The sequence below is a fragment of the Musa acuminata genome, chromosome BXJ1-3, assembly GCF_036884655.1.
Source record: "Musa acuminata AAA Group cultivar baxijiao chromosome BXJ1-3, Cavendish_Baxijiao_AAA, whole genome shotgun sequence".
Taxonomy (NCBI): Eukaryota; Viridiplantae; Streptophyta; class Magnoliopsida; order Zingiberales; family Musaceae; genus Musa; species Musa acuminata.
In genome coordinates, this window is record NC_088329.1 from 20,278,315 (window position 1) to 20,304,699 (window position 26,385).

The 26,385-nt window shown below is 41.1% G+C and overlaps 1 long non-coding RNA gene across 1 annotated transcript; it reads left to right on the forward strand.

The window, feature by feature from the left end:
- Positions 1-15,942: 15,942 nt before the first annotated feature.
- Positions 15,943-26,127, forward strand: LOC135623790 (uncharacterized). Its single transcript, XR_010491488.1, has 3 exons — positions 15,943-17,822; positions 19,806-23,843; positions 25,827-26,127. It is a non-coding gene; the product is annotated as an uncharacterized LOC135623790 (long non-coding RNA).
- Positions 26,128-26,385: the final 258 nt, after the last annotated feature.

Below are 26,385 nucleotides of genomic sequence, written 5' to 3' on the forward strand. Positions count from 1 at the left end.
GGTGGAAATTGCAGCTATACATCTTGAAGGGGATGCCATACAATGGTTTGACTAGTTTGAACACACTTATGGAGCCCTTTCATGGCGACAATTCAAAGAAGGACTACTGATCCGCTTCGGACCAACTTATTGCGAGAATATTGACGGACAACTAGCAAAGATCCGACAAACCTCCACCATTCAGGAGTACCAAACCAGGTTTGAAAGATTATCTAATCAAACTCGTGATTGGTATGAAAAACAACTATTGGGGACCTTTATTAAGGGCTTAAAGTCGGAGATCCGGGGAGAAGTTAAGGCGCGACAACCATACACGCTTATGGCAGCCATCTCTTTCGCACGACTTCAAGAAGAGCGATTGAACCATGAAGCCCGGAGGACTAGGATCACTCCACGACCTACAAAACTAAAGCCCTCAGCCCCCCCTACTATCAACTGAGTCCCTGCACCAAAAAGGTTAACAAGAGAAGAACTTCGGGAGCGATCTGCGAAGGGGTTATGTTGGCATTGCGACGAGCCGTGGAGCCGTGAGCATCGCTGTAAAAAAGGTAGACTTCTTATGACTGAACCAGTAGAAGAAGAGGTCATTGAACATCTAGAATAGAGCCTTGAACATGAAAAAGAAGATATGGAAGAAGAGTCACAGCCGACCGACATTACGGTACACGCACTAGCCGGCTACTCAAATCCGCAAACGATGAAAGTTGGAGGCCTTCTCAAACAACAGCCGATCACTGTTCACATCGACACGGGTAGCACTAATAACTTCCTGAATAGTAAGGTTGCTGCTGGGATGGCACTGCATATTGAAGGTTGCAGCAAGTTCGATGTAAAGGTTGCCGACGGCAGAATCCTAAAGTGCGACCAAAGATGCCCGCAGGTGAAACTATTACTATAAGACCATGAAATTATCACCGATTTCTTTCTCCTACCAATCGATGACTATGAGGCAGTGCTTGGTATAGAATGGCTGACTACACTAGGTGATGTCTCTTGGAACTTTTTTAAATTAATTATGAAATTCTACTGTAAGGGCAAACAGATCATCCTACGCGGGAAGCGCGGAAGCAACGTTACCACTGTTTCGACCCAACGAATGGAGAAAGTTTTACACAAGGTAAATAGTGGCTTTTTGATGCACCTCCAGCAGCAACCAGAGGGGAAGAAAATAGAAATTGAAGATCAAAATCTTGCCCAATTGCTTACTGAATTTGCCGACATATTTGTTGAATCGCGCGGTCTTCCTCCTTCTCGGCAACATGACCATCGAATTCCAATCCTTCCAGGCAAGCCACTAGCGAACACTCGACCGTACTGATATCCTCAGCTCCAGAAAGATGAAATTGAAAAGATCGTAAAGGAGATGCTTGAAATAGGGGTGATTCGGCCAAGTTGCAGCCCCTATTCCTCACCGGTGCTACTTGTATGCAAGAAGGACGGAACTTGGCGGAAGTGCATCGACTACCGAGCTTTAAATGGCATCACCGTCAAGGACAAGTACCCAATACCAGTGGTGGATGAACTTCTTGATGAATTGAAAGGAGCTCGAGTCTTCACGAAGTTGGACCTCCGATCCGGTTACTACCAAATTCGGGTATGTGACGATGACATTACAAAAACTGCATTTCGCACATATGATGGCCATTATGAATTCTTGGTAATGCCTTTCGGACTCACTAATGTAATTTCCCTCGCTTTTAAAAATTATTAATAAAGATTTATTTATAAATCGGAGGACCTATATGTAAATATAGAAATTTCAAAGACTAAACTGTTAAGTTGTAAAAAGAAGTAAATAAAGAAAAACCGAAAATTCGGTTTTATCCCACCGCCTCCCACGCACTCTCTGTTTCTTCGAGAAATAGAGAGGAGCGGTGGGGCATGAGGAGTGAAGAAAAGAAGAAGAAGAGGGAAAAGAAGAGAGGAGGAAGAAGAGAGGAAGAAGAGGGAGAAGAGAAGAAGAAGAAGAAGAGGAGGTGGCTGCAGCGAGGGCTGCAGCGAGGAGCTGTGGGGCGTGGGGAGAAGAGGAGAGGAAGAAGAGGGAGAAAAGAAGAAGAAGAAGAAGAGAGGAGGATAGCTGCGGCAAGGCTGCAGCGAGGAGGTGTGTGGCTTTGGGGAGGAAAAGGGAAGAGGAGAAGAAGAGAAGGAGAAGAAGAGGGAAAAGAGAGGCAGCTGCAGCAGCCAGGGCTGCAGCACCTCTGTTTCCCGCAGGTGGAAACAGAGGAGAGGATATGTGGGGCGTTGAGGATGAAAAGGGAAGAAGAAGAAGAAGAAGAAGAAGAAGAAGAAGAAGAAGAAGAAGAAGATAGCTGCGGCAAGGCTGCAGCGTGGAGATGTGTGGCCTTGGGGAGGAAAAGGGAAGAGGGGAAGAGGAGAAGAAGAAGAAGAGGAAGAGAAAGAGGTGTGATACCTCTGTTTCCTGCAGAGGAAACAGAGGAGAGGGTGTGTGTGACGCCGGGGAAGAAGGGGCTGCAGCTGCGGCGATGGCAGCTGCAGCTGGAAGAGAAGAAGAAGAGGAAGATGAGCAGGGGAGGAGGGAGAGGTTACGGCCGTGGCTGCGGCCGCGACTGCAGCAGTTGCAGCGGGGAGAGAAGAAGAAGAAAGGAAGGAGAAGGAAGAGGAGAAGGGAAAGAAGTAGCTGCGGCTGCGGTTGTGGCAGCTGCAGCTATGGCAGGGAAAGAGGAAGAGAAAAAGGAAAGGAAGAAGAAGAGAAAGGGAAGGAGAGGAAGAAGAGAGGAAGAGGAGATGGGGCTGCGGCTGCGGCGATGGCAGCTGCAGCTGTGGCAGGGAAAGAGAAAAAGGAAAGGAAGAAGAAGAGAAAGGGAAGGAGAGGAAGAAGAGAGGAAGAGGATAAGGGGCTGCGGCTGCGGTGATGGCAGCTGCAGCTGTAGCTGGGAAAGAAGAGAAGGACAGGAAGAAGAAGAGAAAGGGAAGGAGAGGAAGAAGAGAGGAAGAGGAGAAGGGGTGGCAGCTGCGGCAGTGGCAGCTGCAGTTGGAAGAGAAGTAGGAGAGGAAATAGAGTAGCAGAGGAAGAAGAGGCTGCGGTTGTGGTGGCTGCGGCCATGGCTGCGACTGCGACTGCGGCAGTTGCAGCTGGGAAAGAAAGGAAAGGAAAGGGGGAAAAAGGGGCTGCGGACGGGATTGCGGTCGCAGCGGCAGTGACTGCGTATGCAGCAGTTATGTCTGCGAGAGAAGGGAGGAAGGAAGGTAGTGCGGTGGAAGGGGCTGCGATTGTGGCAGCGGCAGCGGCGGCGGTTGTGGCAGCTGCGTTTGGGAAAGAAAAAGAAGGAATGAGAGTAAGAGAAAGCAGGTGACTGTGCCTCGATGTTCGACACGTGGTGTAGTTGCGAAGAAAGGAAGAAAACGGGAGCACAAAACGAAACAGAGAGAGGACACGGAGGAAAAGTAGAAGGATTTGGGCTTGCACCTTCTTTGGATCTTCGGATCGAAATCCTTGAAAGGCAAGTTCCCTGATCGTTTCTCCTATAATTGCTCTGATATGTCTTATTGCAAGTTCCCTGATCGTTTCTCCTATAATTGCTCTGATATGTCTTATTGCAAGTTCCCTGATCGTTTCTCCTATAATTTCTCTGATATGTCTTATTGCAAGTTCCCTGATCGTTTCTCCTATAATTGCTCTGATATTTCTTATTCCAAGTTCCCTGATCGTTTCTCCTATAATTGCTCTGATATTTCTTATTGCAAGTTCCCTGATCGTTCCTCCTATAATTGCTCTAATCTTTCCTATTGCAAGTATCTTGATCGTTCCTCACTGCCATTTTATCTCTACATTTGCTTTGAATATGAGGAACTTTGAATTGTTCTAGCCTTGCATTTGATATATCTCCTGTTTAGACGTAACGATTCGAATTTGTGTAACTTCTGATATTCTGACCTTTTGATACCGAGCTGCCTATAAGTCTTTGTTGGAAACTCTGATTTTGTTCAAAACTGATTTCATTAGAAAATATACTCGTAGACCTTTCTTTGATATATGGATTGAAAGATTTGGAATCCAAACACCTGTCCAGCTATCTGTTGAATCTGACATTAGGAATTATGCCAACAGAGATTTTGTTCTACGACACTTGCTTACCAAATTATTTGTAACTCTCTCTGTTGGACAGTTCAATTTATATGAAGCATGTCTTATCTGAAAGTATTATCCAATGATTATTTCTGAGTAAATTGGAGCACGTTTGATAGTTTGAATCATTTGTTCAATGTGCCTTCTGTATTCTGCCAGAAATCGAGCTTTGGTCGATTTCTCATATTCTGGTTTCATTCCTTTGGAAATTGATATCCTTTAGCTTTCTTATTCAATTGAGCTTTATATTACTGCTTTGAATTCTTGTATGTTCTTGTCCTTAAAGTTATTGCATTATTGAAAACTGTTGTGTAACGTTTATGCTATATCGTATTGACTCATATAGGCACATGTATATCCTATTGTTCCGCATTTGCTTTCGATATGTGCCTATTCCAGTTTCATTCCTTTGGACATTGAATTTATCAAATCTTCTTATTGAATTGAGTTATATGTGATTGCTTGGATTCCATATGTGCCCTTGCTTTCAATTCCTTTCAAATCTGAATATGCTTGTGAAATATTATTGCTTACTTCGGATTGACTCGTAAAGGCACATGTACGCTTCGTTGTTCCGCGTGTGCTTCCGACATATGCTACTTGTTGTTGAAACTGCCCTTTTGTACTCTGGTGTGTGGGATTGTCTGGACCTTTGCCAGAAATGGTAAAGGGTATGCGCTATTTGCCCGCTATGTGGGGTCCCGCTATGAGGGATATTCTGTTTGCGCTTGTTGCCCGCTACGTGGGTATGTGATTAGAGCCTACGATGCTCTGCCGGCCCCCTTTGACTTCACCTAGACGTGGGTGGATGGAGCTCCTAGACGTGGGAGACTTTTGTCAGGTGGTCATTCAGAAATGGATGAATCACATTCTAACTGAGATCTCACTACACCCTCTATGTGTTTGATATGACATCCAGAGTTTTTGTGAGTTTGTTTCTATTCATACTCTGGATAAGATTGATATGATTGCAACGTCAAGGACGACGTTTGAGCTCTTGTACGATATGTGTACCGATATGCTCTGAAAGGCTTCATTCCCTGATGATTTTGTTTCGAAATGTTCCATATGCCGTTGATATGCTTCGGAACATTTTATATGCCATTGATAAGATTGATATGTTTCCTTTGCTTCTGATATGCTCCAATTACGCTGTGCTCCATTTGCTATGAACTGATATGTTCTTATATGTCCTATTTGCCATTGATATGCTCCAATTACTCTGTGCTCCATTTGCTATGAACTGATATGTTCTGAAATGTCCTATCTACCATTGATATGCTCCAAATTACTCTGTGCTCCATTTGCTATGAGCTGATTTGTTCTGAAATGTCCTATCTGCCATTGATATGTTCCAATTACACTATGCTCCATTCGTTATGGATCAAATATGTTATGAATGACATGATACGTATGATTTGGTATCTATTGAGATGGTATCCTTGAGAATTCTGGTATTCTGCCTTGCATTATGATACCTTACTCGTTTCAAACCGTTCCTTTTGTTCTGAATATGCTTTGTCACTTGCTGAGCCGTTTTTGGCTCACTCCGTTGTTATATAAACCTTTCAGGTCAGCTTATCACTCTTCGAGATGTTTGATTTGGGCTGAGGTAGTGGATAGCTATTCAGAATTATGGGCAAGTCCTGTTGGTTGTTATGCTATTGTTGTATAAGCATATTTTGTATGTAATGAATTGTTCTGATGATCGAAATGGATATACTGTGTAAAAGTGTTAGAAGATCTCTCTTATTTGGAATTTCGGAATGTTAAGTCTAATTTATGACGATATGAACTTGTGGTGAATAGTTGGAGTTCTGATTGTATAATTTATTTAGCTTGTGGATTTATAAATGTTGTTCATGTTTGTCAAGTTGGCTTGGGTTGCCATAAATGTGAATTATCGAGTGATGTGATATATGATTATAAACTGCACAGGTTTTATGGATGTGAATATGAATAGAATGTCTTCAGTGTCCTCAAACGTTAGTTTGGATCCTGGATTGGTCTGTGACGAAAATTTTAAAAATCATGGATATTTTGAGGGGCGTGACAACTAATGCTCCTTCAACCTTTCAAAGTCTCATTAATGATATTTTTCGGAGCTTTCTTCGTAAATTTATGCTGGTATTTTTCGATGATATTCTCATTTACAGCCCTTCTCTTGAGACTCACTTTCAGCATTTACGGATTGTTTTGACGATCCTTCGGGAGAATACCTTTTTTGTTAAGCAACCAAAGTGCAGCTTTCTCCAGCAAAAAGTAGATTACCTTGGGCATATAATATCAGAAGAAGGAGTGGCGGTAGACCCAACAAAAATTGAGGCAATGCAAGGCTGGCCGAAACCTACAAACGTGAAAATACTGCGGGGGTTCCTTGGACTAACGGGCTAGTACTGAAAATTTGTTAAAGACTATGGGAAGATCAGTGCACCACTCACTTCTTTACTGAAAAAAGATGCTTTCCAATGGTCGGACAAAGCCTTTGTTGCCTTCAACAAACTTAAAGCAGCCATGACAACGACGCCGGTGCTTGCGCTACCAGATTTCAATAGACCATTCAACAATGAGGCCGATGCATCTGGAGTCGGAATTGGAGCCGTTCTCATGCAAAATGGTCGAACACTCGCATACACTAGCAAGGCATTATCTCCCTCCCATCAAAAGCGAGGGATATTACACTCTCCCCTCCTTAAAAGAAAATTTAGTCCTCTAAATTTATCATAGCTCAATCGATAAAAAGATGAGGATTATAATATCTTTATTTCCTCCTCCTGCTCTTAAATAGTTTCATCAATACAATACAATTACATAATTATCCACGAGTGACCGAAATATTCTCCTCCTTGATCCTCAATAGACGGTAACCCGACCTTCAATCAATTTTTAAAAATACTTGCGCACCCTACAGTTAATCAAGCAAGTCGTTACTTCAGAAAATATTCATTTTTGATGGTCACCTGATTCAATTGTCTATAATCATTACAAAGCCTCAATGTTCCATACATCTTTTTAACTAACACCGGAGCACCCCATGATGAAATATTAAGCCAAATAAAATCCTCATTTAATAATCCTTGTCGTTGCTTTTCTAATTCCACTTACTCAAATGATATCATTGTGTAGAGAGGCTTAGATATTGGGATTGTCCCAATGACCAAATCAAAAGCAAAATCACATTTGGAGGTAATCCAAACAAGTCATCCTGGGATACATTAGGCAAGGAGATAAATCATGTCCCATACTCTCAAAATAAAAGATCGGCTGATCAAATATGCAAAAAGTGATCATTTGTTATATACCAATCCATACTAGTATGATAGGAAGATAGCCAATCCATACCAAGTATAATATCAAAACTCCAAATCTCTAGGAGAACTAAATCAGCAAAAGTTCAAGTTCTCCAACAAAAATCAGACAAGAGGACCAGATTCAAGTTCGTTATCAAAGAATCTCCAATGATCGTATTTACATATAGCACATAATGTAGTGGTCTAAGTTGATTGCCCAAGTGATAAGCAAAATATTATCAATCAAATCGTAAATAGGACCCATGGTCGAACAAATATTTGCATTCTTTCATAAACATGCATAATACCTTTGACCACTAATTCAGAAGTTTCAGAATCATATTCAGTGATAGCATACATGGGCTGATGATTTAAGAGGCAGTGACTCTTTCTTTTATTTTATGATCCAACTTTCCACAAGCAAAATAGACTCTAGTCACCCGAAAACATAAATTTGTTTCATAATTTAACTTGTAATTCACACATGATTGAGTCTTTTGTGGTGACTTCCCATTTCAAATCCAAATGTCTTGACCCTCTTGTTATTACTTTCTTATTCATTTCCAATCATATTTTTATTGGTAACTTGTCCTTATCATCTTGCCACTGATCTCCAAAAATTCTTTTCATTGTTGCCATTAATGATCAGCCTCTACTTCCAATATAATGTGGCAAAAGAAATCTTTCGATCATCAGAACAATTTTGAACATCAAATATCTTCTCTATTCGCATCATCCATTTTTCTGCCACCAATGGATTAGGTGCACCATGCCTCTGCTGCGCCACTCTGATTCAATATCTTCGATCAACCCTTTTATCTCCCTTAATTAATCAGAAACAACTGAAATAGGAGGACCAAATTGCCTCATCATCCTAGATTCCTAAAATGCATCAAAGAAATTTCCACCAATCACTATAGTTCACTAGACCTCAATATATTTTGCACGTCAACATATCAAATATTTTAGTAATCCTCAACCCATGCTCTGATACCACCTCTGTCACGCCCCTCAATTATATCCATGATTTTTAAAACAATTCATCACAGAAATCAATCCAGGATCCAAACTAACGTTTGAGGACACTGAAAAATATTCAATCAAATTCACATCCATAAAACCTGTGTATTTTAAAATCATATATCACATCACTCGATAATTCACATTTATGGCAACCCAAGCCAACTTGACAAACATGAACAACATTTATAAATCCACAAGCTAAATAAATTATACAATCAGAACTCCAACTATTCACCACAAGTTCATATCGTCATAAATTAGACTTAACATTCCGAAATTTCAAATAAGAGAGATCTTCTAACACTTTTACACAGTATATCCATTTCGATCATCAGAACAATTCATTACATACAAAATATGCTTATACAATAATAGCATAACAACCGACAAGACTTGCCCATAATTCTGAATAGCTATCCACTGCTTTAGCCCAAATCAAACATCTCGAAGAGTGACAAGCTGACTTGAAAGATTTATATAACAACGGAGTGAGCCAAAAATGGCTCAGCAAGTGACAAAACATATTCAGAACAAAAGGAACGGTTTCAAACGAGTAAGGTATCATAATGTAAGGCAGAATACAAGAATTCTCAAGGATACCATCTCATTAGATACAAAATCATATGTATCATGTCATTCAAAACATATTTGATTCATAACAAATGGAGCATAGAGTAATAGGAGCATATCAATGGTAGATAGGACATTTCAGAACATATCAGTTCATAGCAAATGGAGCACAGAGTAATGGGAGCATATCAATGGCAGATAGGACATTTCAGAACATATCAGTTCATAGCAAATGGAGCACAGAGTAATTGGAGCATATCAATGGCAGATAGGACATTTCAGAACATATCAGTTCATAGCAAATGGAGCACAGAGTAATTCGAGCATATCAATAGCGTATGAAATGTTCCGGAGCATATCAACGGCATATGGAACATTTCGAAACAAAAATCATCAGTGAATGAAGCATTTCAGAGCATATCAGAAATAAATATCGTACAGAAGCTCAAACGTCGTCCTTGACGTTGCAATAATATCATACTTATCCAGAGCATGAACAGAAACAACTCACCAAAACTCTGGATGTCATATCAAACATATAGAAGGTGTAGTGGGATCTCAGTCAGATTGTGATTCATCCAGAATATCCCACATAGCGGGACCCCACATAGCGGGCAATAAGCTCATACCCTTTACCATTTCTGGCAAAGGTCTAGAATATCCCACAAAGCGGGACCCCACATAGCGGGCAATAAGCGCATACCCTTTACCATTTCTAGCAAAGGTCCAGACAATCCCACACACCAGAGTACAAGAGGGTAGTTTTAACAATAAGTAGCATATATCGGAAGCACACGCGGAACAACAAAGCGTGCATGTGCCTTTACGAGTCAATCCGAAGTAAGCAATAATCTTTCACAAGTATATTCAGATTTGAAAGGAATTGAAAGCAAGGGCACATATGGAATCCAAGCAATCATATATAACTCAATTCAATAAGAAGATTTGATGAATTCAATGTCCAAAGGAATGAAATTGGAATAGGCACATATCGAAAGCAAATGCGGAACAATAGGATATACATGTGCCTATATGAGTCAAAACGATATAGCATAAACGTTACACAACAGTTTTCAAGAATGCAATAATTTTAAGGACAAGAGCACACAAGAATTCAAAGCAATAATATAAAGCTCAATTGAATGAGAAAGCTAAAGGATATCAATTTCCAAAGGAATGAAACCAGAATATGAGAAATTGACCAAAGCTCGATTTCTGGCAGAATACCGAAGGCACATTGAACAAATGATTCAAACTATCAATCGTGCTCCAATTTATTCAGAAATAATCATTGGATAATACTTTCAGATAAGACAGGCTTCATATTAATTGAACTGTCCAACAGAGAGAGTTACAAATAATTTGGTAAGCAAGTGTCGTAGAACAAAATCTCTGTTGGCAGAATTCATAATGTCAGATTCAACAGATAACTGGACAGGTGTTTGGATTCCAAATCTTTCAATCCATATATCAAAGAAAGGTCTACGAGTCTAGTTTCCAATGAAATCAGTTTTGAACAAATTAGAGTTTCCAACAAAGACTTATAGGCAGCTCGGTATCAAAAGGTCAGAATCTCAGAAGTTGCACAGATTCGAATCGTTACGTCTAAACAGGAGATATATCAAATGCAAGGCTATAACAATTCAAAGTTCCTCATATTCAAAGCAAATGTAGAGATAAAAATGACAGTGAGGAACGATCAGGGAACTTGCAAGAGAAAAGATTAGAAAGCTTGCAATAGAAAAGGTTAGAACACTTGCCTTTTGAAGGTTTTGATCCAAAGATTCGAAGAAGGTGTACGCTCGAATCCTTTTTCTACTTTTCCTCCGTGTTCTCTCTCACTCTCATTCCTTCTTTTTCTTTCCTAAACGCAGCTGCCACAGCTGACGTCGCTGCCGCTGCCACAATCGCAGCCCCTTCCACCGCACTACCTTCCTTCCTCCCTTCTCTCGCAGACATAACTGCTGCATACGCAGTCGCTGCCGCTGCGGCCGCAATCCCGTCCGCAGCGCCTTTTTCCTCCTTTTCTCCCTTTTCTTTCCCAACTGCAGCAGCCGCAGTCGCAGTCGCAACCATGGCCGCAGCCACCACAGCCGTAGCCTCTTTCTTTCTCCCCTGCTCTATTTCCTCTCCTTCTCTTCCAGCTGCAGCTGCCACTGCCACAGCTGCTTCTCCTTCTCCTCTTCCTCTCTTCTTCCCTTTTCCTTTCTCTTCTTCTTCCATTCCTTCTCTTCTTTCCCAACTGCACTGCTGCAGTCACAGCCTCAGCCACGGCCACAGCCTCTTCTTCCTCCCATGCTCATCTTCCTCTCCTTCTTCTTTTCCAACTGCAGCTGCCATCGCCGCAGCCGCATCCCCTTCTTTCCCTTCTCTTCTTCCTCTCCTTCCCTTCTTCCTTTCTCTTCCTCTTTCCCTGCTATAGCTGCAGCTGCCACAGCCGCAGCCGCAGCTACTTCTTTCCCTTCTCCTCTTCCTTCTCCTTCCTTTCTTCTTCTTCTCTTCTTCTCCTTCCTCCCCTTCTTCTTCCCGGCGTCACACACACCCTCTCCTCTGTTTCCTCTGCTGGGAACAGAGGTATCACAACCTCTTCTCCTGCTTCCCCTTCTTCTTCTCTTCCTCTTCTTCTTCTTCTGCTCTTCTCCTACCCGACACCCCACACGTCACCTCTGTTTCCACCTGCAGGAAACAGAGGTGCTGCAGCCGTAGCTGCTGCCACCTCTCGCTCCTCTCCGTCTTCCTTCTCGTTTCCCTCTTCTTCTCCTTCTCTTCTTCTCCTCTTCCCTTTTCCTCCCCAAAGCCACACACCTCCTCGCTGCAGCCTTGCCGCAGCTATCCTCCTCTCTTCTTCTTCTTCTTCTTCTTCTTCTTCTTCTTCTTCTTCTTCTTCTTCTTCCGTTTTCATCCTCAATGCCCCACACATCCTCTCCTCTGTTTCCACCTGTCACACCCCTAAAAATATCCATGATATTTAAAAATTTTTTTTTTTTGTCACAACTAACCCAGGATCCAAACACACATTTGAGGTCACTAAGAAAACATTCAGATCAAAAATTTCACTTCTATAATCTACCAATTCATAACCCTGTGCAATTCATAAACATAGCACACATCACTCGATAATTTATACAATCTGAACTCAACTCATCAAAATAAAAACCACAATATAAATCCACAAGTGGGGAAATCTATGCAGTCACCACAATCATCGATTTACCATAAGTTCATATCATTACACGAATTTAATTTAACATTCCAAACCCTATACATGAGGGATCCTTTAACTTACACAAAATCCACAGGTTTAGATTCATAGTCACATTTCATTAGATGCAAGGTAGCTTATACACAACTACATATATGCTAACAAAAGTTCTGGCCAACGTCTTCTAAACTTTCCACTGCCTCAGCCCATTCTTAACATTTAAGCAAGCGATACGCTATCTTGAAAAATTTATCAACAAATGGGGTGAGCATAAAGAGCTCAGCAAGTGACTAACATATCCATATCAAAATAGTACAATTTCCAAAGAGATGCAGTTTTTCAAACACAAATCAGAATATACGATTTCGTATACATAATATAATTAGGAGCAGAATCATAATTGTCCTTTTTAATCATACATATTTGGTTCCTGACAGATGGGGCATAGAGTAATTGGAGTATATCAGAAACAAAGGAAACATATCGGAGCTTATCAATGACATTTAAAATGTTCCAAATCACATCAACGACATATGGAACATTACGAAGCAAAATCAACAGTGAATGAAGCATTTCAGAGCATATCAAACTCATATGTCGTACAGAAGCTCAAACGTCGTCCTTGACATTGCAATCATATCATAACTATCCAGAGCACGAACAGAAATAACTCACCAAAACTCTGGATGTCATATCAAACATATAGAGGGTGTAGTGGGATCTCAGTCAGAATGTGATTCATCCATTTCTGAATGACCACCTGACAAAAGTCTCCCACGTCTGGGAGCTCCATCCACCCACGTCTAGGTGAAGTCAAAGGGGGCCGGCAGAGCATCGCAGGCTCTAAGCAATATCCCACAAAGCGGGACCCCACAAAGCGGGCAAATAAGCGCATACCAGAATATCCCACAAAGCGGGACCCCACAAAGCGGGCAAATCAGCGCATACCCTTTACCATTTCTGGCAAAGGTCCAGACAATCCCACACACCAGAGTACAAGAAGGCAGTTTCAACAATAAGTAGCATATAACGGAAGCACACGCGGGACAACCAAACGTACATGTGCCTTTTCAAAAGCAACGTGATGCAAGGAACAAATCTCTCACAAAAGTATTCATTTTAGGAAAGAAATGAAAGCAAGAGTATACAGGGATTCCAAGCAATCATAATCAGCTCAATTCCAATAAGAAGATTAGGCGAATTCAAGTATCCAAAGGAAATGGAACAGAATACGCGAAATCGACCAAAGCTCGATTTCGGACAGAATTCCAGTGGCACATCAAACAAATATTTCAGAATAACAATTATGCTCCAATACCCATAAGAAGGCTATGGTCGAACCATATATCAATCTATATTCGGATGGAACAGATTTCATATGAAACAGGGCTCCCAACACAGAGTTCCCTTTGATTTGGTAACACAAGGTCAAAATCACAATCACTGTTTTGCAGAATTTATAGGGTCGGATTCAACAGACGATAAGGTGGGCAATTGAACTCCAAAATTTTCAAACTATATGTCAAAAGAGATAATTTCAAGTCTAGTTTCAAATAAAATCAGTTTGGTACAAACCAGAATTTTCAACAGGGAGTTATAGGCGTTTTAGTATCGAAAGGTCAGAAATCTTGAACTCTGTTTTACAGCGTCTATAGGCTCACATAAGAGTCTAATTACAAACAAAATAGTTCCTGCCTGAATTCACCTTTTGTGCTAAAACTTATAGCCGAAACAGTGTATAGGGGTCAGTATACCGAAAATATTTCAGAATCCATGGTTTTAAGTCCAAAGAGAGACATATCAGTTTCTAAATAGAAATCTTCCAATTTATTTTGAATCAACATAAAAACAGAGTCTAATACTTCTGTAGGATGGGGTTAGAACACTTGCCTTTGGAAATTTTGACCCGAAATGACAAGATTAAAGCAAGAACCCTAAAAGCCCCAATTTTCTTTCTCTTCTTCTTCTTCTTCTTCTTCTTTCTTTCTTTCTTTCCCTGATCACCCACGAGCTGCCCCCTCTGCTTCCTTAACAACGAAGGCAGAGAAAGCTTAAGCGGTGGAATTTGTCATTTGGTGCATTTTGCAGTTTAGTCCTTGTTTTTATCATATTCACGATTAGGTCCTTAGGGTTTACATATAGGTCCTCAGATTCTTTCTTTTTCTTTTTTTTTTGAACAGATCTCCCAAATCTTAAAAATAAGTTACCTCTGATTCATACTCTATTTTCTTTTGTCAATTAAAATAGATGCTTACATTATCACCAAAAATTTATACGAACATTCGGAAATGAGGGGTGTTACACCACCTGTGGGAAACAGAGGTGCTGCAGCCCTAGCTGCTGCAGCTGCCTCTCTTTCTCCTCTCCATCTTCCCTCTCTTCTACTTCTTCTTTTCTGCTCTTCTCCCTCTTCTTCCTCTCTTCTTCTCCCCACGCCCCACAGCTCTTCTCTCTGTTTCTCGAAGAAACCGAGAGCGTGGGAGGCGGTGGGATAAAACCGAATTTTCGGTTTTCTTAATTTTTTTCTTTTTTTTTTCAACTTAATAGTTTATTCCTTGAAATTTCTATATTTACATATAGGTCCTCCAATTTACATATAAATCCTTATTAATAATTTTAAAAAGCGAGGGATATTACACTCTCCTCTCCTTAAAAGAAAATTTAGTCCTCTAAATTGATCATAGCTCAATCGATAAAAAGATGAGGATTATGATATCTTTATTTCCTCCTCCTGCTCTTAAATAGTTTCATCAATACAATACAATTACATAATTATCCACGAGTGACCGAAATATTCTCCTCCTTGATCCTCAATAGACGGTAACCCGACCTTCAATCAATTTCTAAAAATACTTGCGCACCCTACAGTTAATCAAGCAAGTCGTTACTTCAGAAAATATTCATTTTTGATGGTCACCTGATTCAATTGTCTATAATCATTACAAAGCCTCAATGTTCCATACATCTTTTTAACTAACACCGGAGCACCCCATGATGAAATATTAAGCCAAATAAAATCCTCATTTAATAATCCTTGTCGTTGCTTTTCTAATTCCACTTACTCAAATGATATCATTGTGTAGAGAGGCTTAGATATTGGGATTGTCCCAATGACCAAATCAAAAGCAAAATCACATTTGGAGGTAATCCAAACAAGTCATCTTGGGATACATTAGGCAAGGAGATAAATCATGTCCCATCTCTCAAAATAAAAGATCGGCTGATCAAATATGCAAAAAGTGATCATTTGTTATATACCAATCCATACTGGTATGATAGGAAGATAGCCAATCCATACCAAGTATAATATCAAAACTCCAAATCTCTAGGAGAACTAATTCAGCCAAAGTTCAAGTTCTCCAACAAAAATCAAACAAGAGGACCAGATTCAAGTTCGTTATCAAAGAATCTCCAATGATCGTATTTACATATAGCACATAATGTAGTGGTCTAAGTTGATTGCCCAAGTGATAAGCAAAATATTATCAATCAAATCGTAAATAGGACCCATGGTCGAACAAATATTTGCATTCTTTCATAAACATGCATAATACCTTTGACCACTAATTCAGAAGTTTCAGAATCATATTCAGTGATAGCATACATGTGCTGATGATTTAAGAGGCAGTGACTCTTTCTTTTATTTTATGATCCAACTTTCCACAAGCAAAATAGACTCTAGTCACCCGAAAACACAAATTTGTTTCATAATTTAACTTGTAATTCACACATGATTGAGTCTTTTGTGGTGACTTCCCATTTCAAATCCAAATGTGTAATATCCCCCACTTTTAAAAATGTATTAATAAGGATTTATATGTAAATTCGGGGACCTATATGTAAATATAGAAATTACAAGGACTAAACTGCTAAGTTGCAAAAAGAAAAAAAAAAAGAAAAAGAAAAACCGAAAATTCGGTATTATCCCACCGCCTCCCACGCACTCTGTTTCTTTCCAGAAACAGAGAGAGCGGTGGGGCGTGAGGAGAAGAAGGAGAGTGGTTGAAGAAAAGAAGAAGAAGAGGGAAAAGAAGAGAGGAGGAAGAAGAGAGGAAGAAGAGGGAGAAGAGAAGAAGATGAAGAAGAAGAAGAAGAAGAGGAGGTGGCTGCAGCGAGGGCTGCAGCGAGAAGCTGTGGGGCGTGGGGAGAAGAAGAGAGGAAGAAGAGGGAGAAGAGAAGAAGAAGAAGAAGAAGCAAAAGAAGAAGAAGAAGAAGAAGAAGAAGAGAGGATGATAGCTGCGGCAAGGCTGCAGCGAGGAGGTGTGTGGGGTTGGGGAGGAAAAGGGAAGAGGAGAAGAAAAGAAGGAGAAGAAGAGGGAAAAGAGAGGGAAGAGGGAGAGGAGCGAGAGGTGGCAGCAGCTAGGGCTGCAGCACCTCTGTTTCCTGCAGGTGGAAACAGAGGAGAGGTGGGGCGTTCGAAGAGGAGAAGAAGAAGAAGAAGGAAGAGAAGAGGAAGAGGAAGCAGGAGAAGAGGTTGTGATACCTCTGTTTCCTGCAGAGGAAACAGAGGAGAGGGTGTGTGTGACGTCGGGGAGAAGAAGGGGAGGAAGAAGAAGAAGAGAAGAAGAAGAAAGGAAGGAGAGGAAGAAGAGAAGGGAAAGGAGGAGCTGCGGCTGCGGCAGTGGCAGCTGCAGCTGGAAGAGAAGGAGAGGAAGAGATGGTGAGGAAGAAGAGAAGAAGTAGAAGCGGGTGAAGAGGCGGCACCTCTGTTTCCTGCAGGAGGAAACAGAGGAAAGGAGGTGCTGTTCGTCGGGGAGAAGAAGGGGGCTGCAGCTGCGGCGATGGCAGCTGCAGCTGGAAGAGAAGAAGAAGAGGAAGATGAGCAGGGGAGGAGGGAGAGGTTGCGGCCGTGGCTGCGGCCGCGACTGCAGCAGTTGCAGCGGGGAGAGAAGAAGAAGAAAGGAAGGAGAAGGAAGAGGAGAAGGGAAAGAAGTAGCTGCGGCTGCGGTTGTGGCAGCTGCAGCTGTGGCAGGGAAAGAGGAAGAGAAAAAGGAAAGGAAGAAGAAGAGAAAGGGAAGGAGAGGAAGAAGAGAGGAAGAGGAGAAGGGGCTGCGGCTGCGGCGATGGCAGCTGCAGCTGTGGCTGGGAAAGAAGAGAAGGAAAGGAAGAAGAAGAGAAAGGGAAGGAGAGGAAGAAGAGAGGAAGAGGAGAAGGGGTGGCAGCTGCGGCAGTGGCAGCTGCAGTTGGAAGAGGAGGAGGAAATAGAGCAGGGGAGGAAGAAGAGGCTGCGAGTGTGGTGGCTGCGGCCGTGGCTGCGACTCCGGCTGCGGCTGCGACGTTGGCTGCGGTAGCTGCGGCAGCGGTGGTGGCTGCAGTAGCTGCAGTAGCTGCTTTTGGGAAAGAGAAAGAGTAGGAACGAGAGAAGGGAAGAAGGAAATAGTGCAGTCGAAGGGGGCTGCGGTTGTGACCGCAGTTGCGATTGTGGCAGCGGCAGCGGCGGCGGTTGTGGCAGCTGCTTTTTGGAAAGAAAAAGAAGGAATGAGAGTAAGAGAGAGAGCAGGTGACTGTGCCTCGATGTTCGACACGTGATGTAGTTACGAAGAAAGGAAGAAAACGGGAGCACAAAACGAAACAGAGAGAGGACACGGAGGAAAAGTAGAAAGATTGGACTGGCACCTTCCTTGGATATTCAGATCAAAATATTTGAAAGGCAAGTTCCCTGATAGTTTCTCCTATAATTGCTCTGATATTTCTTATTTCAAGTTCCCTGATCGTTTCTCCTATAATTGCTCAAACTTTTCTTATTGCAAGTTTCCCGATCGTTCCGCCTGTAATTGTTCTAATCTTTCCTATTGCAAGTATCCTGATCGTTCCTCACTGTAATTTTATCTCTACATTTGCTTTGAATATGAGGAACTTTGAATTGTTCTAGCCTTGCATTTGATATATCTCCTGTTTAGACGTAACGATTCGAATCTGTGCAACTTCTGATATTCTGACCTTTTGATACCGAGCTGCCTATAAGTCTTTGTTGGAAACTCTGATTTGTTCAAAACTGATTTCATTGGAAAATAGACTCGTAGACCTTTCTTTGATATTTGGATTGAAAGATTTGGAATCCAAACACCTGTCCAGCTATCTGTTGAATCTGACATTAGGAATTCTGCCAACAGAGATTTTGTTCTACGACACTTGCTTACCAAATTATTTGTAACTCTCTCTGTTGGACAGTTCAATTCATATGAAGCATGTCTTATCTGAAAGTATTATCCAATGATTATTTCTGAGTAAATTAGAGCACGTTTGATATTTTGAATCATTTGTTCAATGTGCCTTCTGTATTCTGCCAGAAATCGAGCTTTGGTCGATTTCTCATATTCTGGTTTCATTCCTTTGGAAATTGATATCCTTTAGCTTTCTTATTCAATTGAGCTTTATATTACTGCTTTGAATTCTTGTATGTTCTTGTCCTTAAAGTTATTGCATTATTGAAAACTGTTGTGTAACGTTTATGCTATATCGTATTGACTCATATAGGCACATGTATATCCTATTGTTCCGCATTTGCTTTCGATATGTGCCTATTCCAGTTTCATTCCTTTGGACATTGAATTCATCAAATCTTCTTATTGAATTGAGTTATATGTGATTGCTTGGATTCCATATGTGCCCTTGCTTTCAATTCCTTTCAAATCTGAATATGCTTGTGAAATATTATTGCTTACTTCGGATTGACTCGTAAAGGCACATGTACGCTTCGTTGTTCCGCGTGTGCTTCCGACATATGCTACTTGTTGTTGAAACTGCCCTTTTGTACTCTGGTGTGTGGGATTGTCTGGACCTTTGCCAGAAATGGTAAAGGGTATGCGCTATTTGCCCGCTATGTGGGGTCCCGCTATGAGGGATATTCTGTTTGCGCTTGTTGCCCGCTACGTGGGTATGTGATTAGAGCCTACGATGCTCTACCGGCCCCCTTTGACTTCACCTAGACGTGGGTGGATGGAGCTCCTAGACGTGGGAGACTTTTGTCAGGTGGTCATTCAGAAATGGATGAATCACATTCTGACTGAGATCTCACTACACCCTCTATGTGTTTGATATGACATCTAGAGTTTTGGTGAGTTTGTTTCTGTTCATACTCTGGATAAGATTGATATGATTGCAACGTCAAGGACGACGTTTGAGCTCTTGTACGATATGTGTACCGATATGCTCCGAAAGGCTTCATTCCCTGATGATTTTGTTTCGAAATGTTCCATATGCCGTTGATATGCTTCGGAACATTTTATATGCCATTGATAAGATTGATATGTTTCCTTTGCTTCTGATATGCTCCAATTACGCTGTGCTCCATTTGCTATGAACTGATATGTTCTGAAATGTCCTATCTACCATTGATATGCTCCAAATTACTCTATGCTCCATTTGCTATGAGCTGATTTGTTCTGAAATGTCCTATCTGCCATTGATATGTTCCAATTACTCTATGCTCCATTCGTTATGGATCAAATATGTTATGAATGACATGATACGTATGATTTGGTATCTATTGAGATGGTATCCTTGAGAATTCTGGTATTCTGCCTTGCATTATGATACCTTACTCGTTTCAAACCGTTCCTTTTGTTCTGAATATGCTTTGTCACTTGCTGAGCCGTTTTTGGCTCACTCCGTTGTTATATAAACCTTTCAGGTCAGCTTGTCACTCTTCGAGATGTTTGATTTGGGCTGAGGCAGTGGATAGCTATTCAGAATTATGGGCAAGTCCTGTTGGTTGTTATGCTATTGTTGTATAAGTATATTTTGTATGTAATGAATTGTTCTGATGATCGAAATGGATATACTGTGTAAAAGTGTTAGAAGATCTCTCTTATTTGGAATTTCGGAATGTTAAGTCCAATTTATGACGATATGAACTTGTGGTGAATAGTTGGAGTTCTGATTGTATAATTTATTTAGCTTATGGATTTATAAATGTTGTTCATGTTTGTCAAGTTGGCTTGGGTTGCCATAAATGTGAATTATCGAGTGATGTGATATATGATTATAAACTGCACAGGTTTTATGGATGTGAATATGAATAGAATGTTTTCAGTGTCCTCAAACGTTAGTTTGGATCCTGGATTGGTCTGTGACTAAAATTTTAAAAATCTTGGATATTTTGAGGGGCGTGACAGAGGTGGTATCAGAGCATTGTTTGAGGATTACTGAAATATTTGATATGTTGACGTGCAAAATATATTGAGGTCTAATGAACTATAGTGATTGGTGGAAATTTTCTTTGATGTATTTTAGGAATCTGGGATGATGAGGACATTTGGTCCTCCTATTTCATTGTTTCTGATTAATTAAGGGGAATGAAAGGATTGATTGAGGATATTGAATCAGAGTGGCGCAGCGGAAGCATGGTGGACCTAATTTCATTGGTGGTAGAAAAATGAATGATGCAAACAGAGAAGATATTTGATGTACAAAATTGTTTTGATGATCAAAAGATTTCTTTTGCCACCTTATATTGGAAGTAGAGGCTGATTATTATTGGCAACAATGAAAAGAATTTTTGGAGATCAGTGACAAGAATGATAAGGACAAGTTTACCAATAAGAATATGATTGGAAATGAATCAGAAAGTAATGACAAGAGGGTCAAGACATTTGGATTTGAAAAGGAAAGTCACCACCAAAGACTTAATCATGTGTGAATTACAAGTTAAATTATGAAACAAGTTTGTGTTTTCGGGTGATTGGAGTCTATTTTGCTTGTAGAAAGTTGGATCATAAAATAAAAGTTTGCCCTTTGAACAAGAAGAAAGAGTCACTGCCTCCTAAATCATCAGCCCATGTCAGAGTGTATGCTATCACTGAATATGATTCTAAGACTTCTGAATTAGTGGTCGAAGGTATTATGTATGTTTATGAAAGAATGCAAATATTTGTTTGAACATGGGTTCTATCTACGATTTGATTCGTAACATATTGCCTATCACTTGGGTATTCAACCTAGACCACTGTATTATGTGATATATGTAAGTACAATCATTGGAGATTCTTTGATAACGAACTTGAATCTGGTCCTCTTGTCTGATTTTTGTTGGAGAACTTGAACTTTTGCTGATTTAGTTCTCCTAGAGATTTGGAGTTATGATAGTATACTTGGTATGCATTGGCTATCTTCTTATCATACCAGTATGGATTGGTATATAACAAATGATCACTTTTTGCATATTTGATCAGCCGATCTTTTATTTTGAGAGTATTGGACATTATTTATCTCCTTGCCTAATGTATCCCAGGATGACTTGCCTGGATTACCTCCAAATGTGATTTTGCTTTTGATTTGGTCCTTGGGACAATCCCTATATCTAAGCCTCTCTGCAGAATGATATCATTTGAGTAAGTGGAATTAGAAAAACAACTACAAGGATTATTAAATGAGGATTTTATTTGGCTTAATATTTTATCATGGGGTGCTCTGGTGTTAGTTAAAAAGATGGATGGAACATGGAGGCTTTGTATTGATTATGGATAGTTGAATCAGGTGATCATCAAAAACGAGTATTTTCTGAAGTAACGATTTGCTTGATTAATTACAGGTGCGCAAGTATTTTTGAAAGATTGATTGAAGGTCGGGTTTACCATCTATTGAGAATCAAGAAGGAGAATATTTCGGTCACTCTTGGAAAATTGTGTAATTGTATTGAATTGATGAAATTATTTAAGAGTAGGAGGAGGAAATAAAGAAATCATAATCCTCATCTTTTCATCGATTGAGCTATGACCAATTTAGAGGACTAAATTTTCTTTTAAGGGGGGGAGAGTGTAATATCCCCCACTTTTAAAAATGTATTAATAAGGATTTATATGTAAATTGGGGGACCTATATGTAAATATAGAAATTACAAGGACTAAACTGCTAAGTTGCAAAAAGAAAAAAAAAAAGAAAAGGAAAAACCGAAAATTCGGTATTATCCCACCGCCTCCCACGCACTCTGTTTCTTTCCAGAAACAGAGAGAGCGGTGGGGCGTGAGGAGAAGAAGGAGAGTGGTTGAAGAAAAGAAGAAGAAGAGGGAAAAGAAGAGAGGAGGAAGAAGAGAGGAAGAAGAGAGGAAGAAGAGGGAGAAGAGAAGAAGATGAAGAAGAAGAAGAAGAGGAGGTGGCTGCAGCGAGGGCTGCAGCGAGAAGCTGTGGGGCGTGGGGAGAAGAAGAGAGGAAGAAGAGGGAGAAGAGAAGAAGAAGAAGAAGAAGCAAATGAAGAAGAAGAAGAAGAAGAAGAAGAAGAAGAAGAAGAAGAGAGGATGATAGCTGCGGCAAGGCTGCAGCGAGGAGGTGTGTGGGGTTGGGGAGGAAAAGGGAAGAGGAGAAGAAAAGAAGGAGAAGAAGAGGGAAAAGAGAGGGAAGAGGGAGAGGAGCGAGAGGTGGCAGCAGCTAGGGCTGCAGCACCTCTGTTTCCTGCAGGTGGAAACAGAGGAGAGGTGGGGCATTCGAAGAGGAGAAGAAGAAGAAGAAGGAAGAGAAGAGGAAGAGGAAGCAGGAGAAGAGGTTGTGATACCTCTGTTTCCTACAGAGGAAACAGAGGAGAGGGTGTGTGTGACGTCGGGGAGAAGAAGGGGAGGAAGAAGAAGAAGAGAAGAAGAAGAAAGGAAGGAGAGGAAGAAGAGAAGGGAAAGGAGGAGCTGCGGCTGCGGCGGTGGCAGCTGCAGCTGGAAGAGAAGGAGAGGAAGAGATGGTGAGGAAGAAGAGAAGAAGTAGAAGCGGGTGAAGAGGCGGCACCTCTGTTTCCTGCAGGAGGAAACAGAGGAAAGGAGGTGCTGTTCGTCGGGGAGAAGAAGGGGGCTGCAGCTGCGGCGATGGCAGCTGCAGCTGGAAGAGAAGAAGAAGAGGAAGATGAGCAGGGGAGGAGGGAGAGGTTGCGGCCGTGGCTGCGGCCGCGACTGCAGCAGTTGCAGCGGGGAGAGAAGAAGAAGAAAGGAAGGAGAAGGAAGAGGAGAAGGGAAAGAAGTAGCTGCGGCTGCGGTTGTGGCAGCTGCAGCTGTGGCAGGGAAAGAGGAAGAGAAAAAGGAAAGGAAGAAGAAGAGAAAGGGAAGGAGAGGAAGAAGAGAGGAAGAGGAGAAGGGGCTGCGGCTGCGGCGATGGCAGCTGCAGCTGTGGCTGGGAAAGAAGAGAAGGAAAGGAAGAAGAAGAGAAAGGGAAGGAGAGGAAGAAGAGAGGAAGAGGAGAAGGGGTGGCAGCTGCGGCAGTGGCAGCTGCGGCAGTGGCAGCTGCAGCTGGAAGAGGAGGAGGAAATAGAGCAGGGGAGGAAGAAGAGGCTGCGAGTGTGGTGGCTACGGCCGTGGCTGCGACTCCGGCTGCGGCTGCGACGTTGGCTGCGGTAGCTGCGGCAGCGGTGGTGGCTGCAGTAGCTGCAGTAGCTGCTTTTGGGAAAGAGAAAGAGTAGGAACGAGAGAAGGGAAGAAGGAAATAGTGCAGTCGAAGGGGGCTGCGGTTGTGACCGCAGTTGCGATTGTGGCAGCGGCAGCGGCGGCGGTTGTGGCAGCTACGTTTTGGAAAGAAAAAGAAGGAATGAGAGTAAGAGAGAGAGCAGGTGACTGTGCCTCGATGTTCGACACGTGATGTAGTTACGAAGAAAGGAAGAAAACGGGAGCACAAAACGAAACAGAGAGAGGACACGGAGGAAAAGTAGAAAGATTGGACTGGCACCTTCCTTGGATATTCAGATCAAAATATTTGAAAGGCAAGTTCCCTGATAGTTTCTCCTATAATTGCTCTGATATTTCTTATTTCAAGTTCCCTGATCGTTTCTCCTATAATTGCTCAAACTTTTCTTATTGCAAGTTTCCCGATCGTTCCGCCTGTAATTGTTCTCATCTTTCCTATTGCAAGTATCCTGATCGTTCCTCATTGTAATTTTATCTCTACATTTGCTTTGAATATGAGGAACTTTGAATTGTTCTAGCCTTGCATTTGATATATCTCCTGTTTAGACGTAACGATTCGAATCTGTGCAACTTCTGATATTCTGACCTTTTGATACCGAGCTGCCTATAAGTCTTTGTTGGAAACTCTGATTTGTTCAAAACTGATTTCATTGGAAAATAGACTCGTAGACCTTTCTTTGATATTTGGATTGAAAGATTTGGAATCCAAACACCTGTCCAGCTATCTGTTGAATCTGACATTAGGAATTCTGCCAACAGAGATTTTGTTCTACGACACTTGCTTCCCAAATTATTTGTAACTCTCTCTGTTGGACAGTTCAATTCATATGAAGCATGTCTTATCTGAAAGTATTATCCAATGATTATTTCTGAGTAAATTGGAGCACGTTTGATAGTTTGTATCATTTGTTCAATGTGCCTTCTGTATTCTGCCAGAAATCGAGCTTTGGTCGATTTCTCATATTCTGGTTTCATTCCTTTGGAAATTGATATCCTTTAGCTTTCTTATTCAATTGAGCTTTATATTACTGCTTTGAATTCTTGTATGTTCTTGTCCTTAAAGTTATTGCATTATTGAAAACTGTTGTGTAACGTTTATGCTATATCGTATTGACTCATATAGGCACATGTATATCCTATTGTTCCGCATTTGCTTTCGATATGTGCCTATTCCAGTTTCATTCCTTTGGACATTGAATTCATCAAATCTTCTTATTGAATTGAGTTATATATGATTGCTTGGATTCCATATGTGCCCTTGCTTTCAATTCCTTTCAAATCTGAATATGCTTGTGAAATATTATTGCTTAATTCGGATTGACTCGTAAAGGCACATGTACGCTTCGTTGTTCCGCGTGTGCTTCCGACATATGCTACTTGTTTTTGAAACTGCCCTTTTGTACTCTGGTGTGTGGGATTGTCTGGACCTTTGCCAGAAATGGTAAAGGGTATGCGCTATTTGCCCGCTATGTGGGGTCCCGCTATGAGGGATATTCTGTTTGCGCTTGTTGCCCGCTACGTGGGTATGTGATTAGAGCCTGCGATGCTCTGCCGGCCCCCTTTGACTTCACCTAGACGTGGGTGGATGGAGCTCCCAGACGTGGGAGACTTTTGTCAGGTGGTCATTCAGAAATGGATGAATCACATTCTGACTGAGATCCCACTACACCCTCTATGTGTTTGATATGACATCCAGTGTTTTGGTGAGTTTGTTTCTGTTCATACTCTGGATAAGATTGATATGATTGCAACGTCAAGGACGACGTTTGAGCTCTTGTACGATATGTGTACCGATATGCTCTGAAAGGCTTCATTCCCTGACGATTTTGTTTCGAAATGTTCTATATGCCGTTGATATGCTTCGGAACATTTTATATGCCATTGATAAGCTTGATATGTTTCCTTTGCTTCTGATATGCTCCAATTATGCTGTACTCCATTTGCTATGAACTGATATGTTCTGAAATGTCCTATCTACCATTGATATGCTCCAAATTACTCTGTGCTCCATTTGCTATGAGCTGATTTGTTCTGAAATGTCCTATCTGCCATTGATATGTTCCAATTACTCTATGCTCCATTCATTATGGATCAAATATGTTATGAATGACATGATACGTATGATTTGGTATCTATTGAGATGGTATCCTTGAGAATTCTGGTATTCTGCCTTGCATTATGATACCTTACTCGTTTCAAACCGTTCCTTTTGTTCTGAATATGCTTTGTCACTTGCTGAGCCGTTTTTGGCTCACTCCGTTGTTATATAAACCTTTCAGGTTAGCTTGTCACTCTTCGAGATGTTTGATTTGGGCTGAGGCAGTGGATAGCTATTCAGAATTATGGGCAAGTCCTGTTGGTTGTTATGCTATTGTTGTATAAGCATATTTTGTATGTAATGAATTGTTCTGATGATCGAAATGGATATACTGTGTAAAAGTGTTAGAAGATCTCTCTTATTTGGAATTTTGGAATGTTAAGTCTAATTTATGACGATATGAACTTGTGGTGAATAGTTGGAGTTCTGATTGTATAATTTATTTAGCTTGTGGATTTATAAATGTTGTTCATGTTTGTCAAGTTGGCTTGGGTTGCCATAAATGTGAATTATCGAGTGATGTGATATATGATTATAAACTGCACAGGTTTTATGGATGTGAATATGAATAGAATGTTTTCAGTGTCCTCAAACGTTAGTTTGGATCCTGGATTGGTCTGTGACGAAAATTTTAAAAATCATGGATATTTTGAGGGGCGTGACAAAATGTCTTGACCCTCTTGTTATTACTTTCTTATTCATTTCCAATCATATTTTTATTGGTAACTTGTCCTTATCAT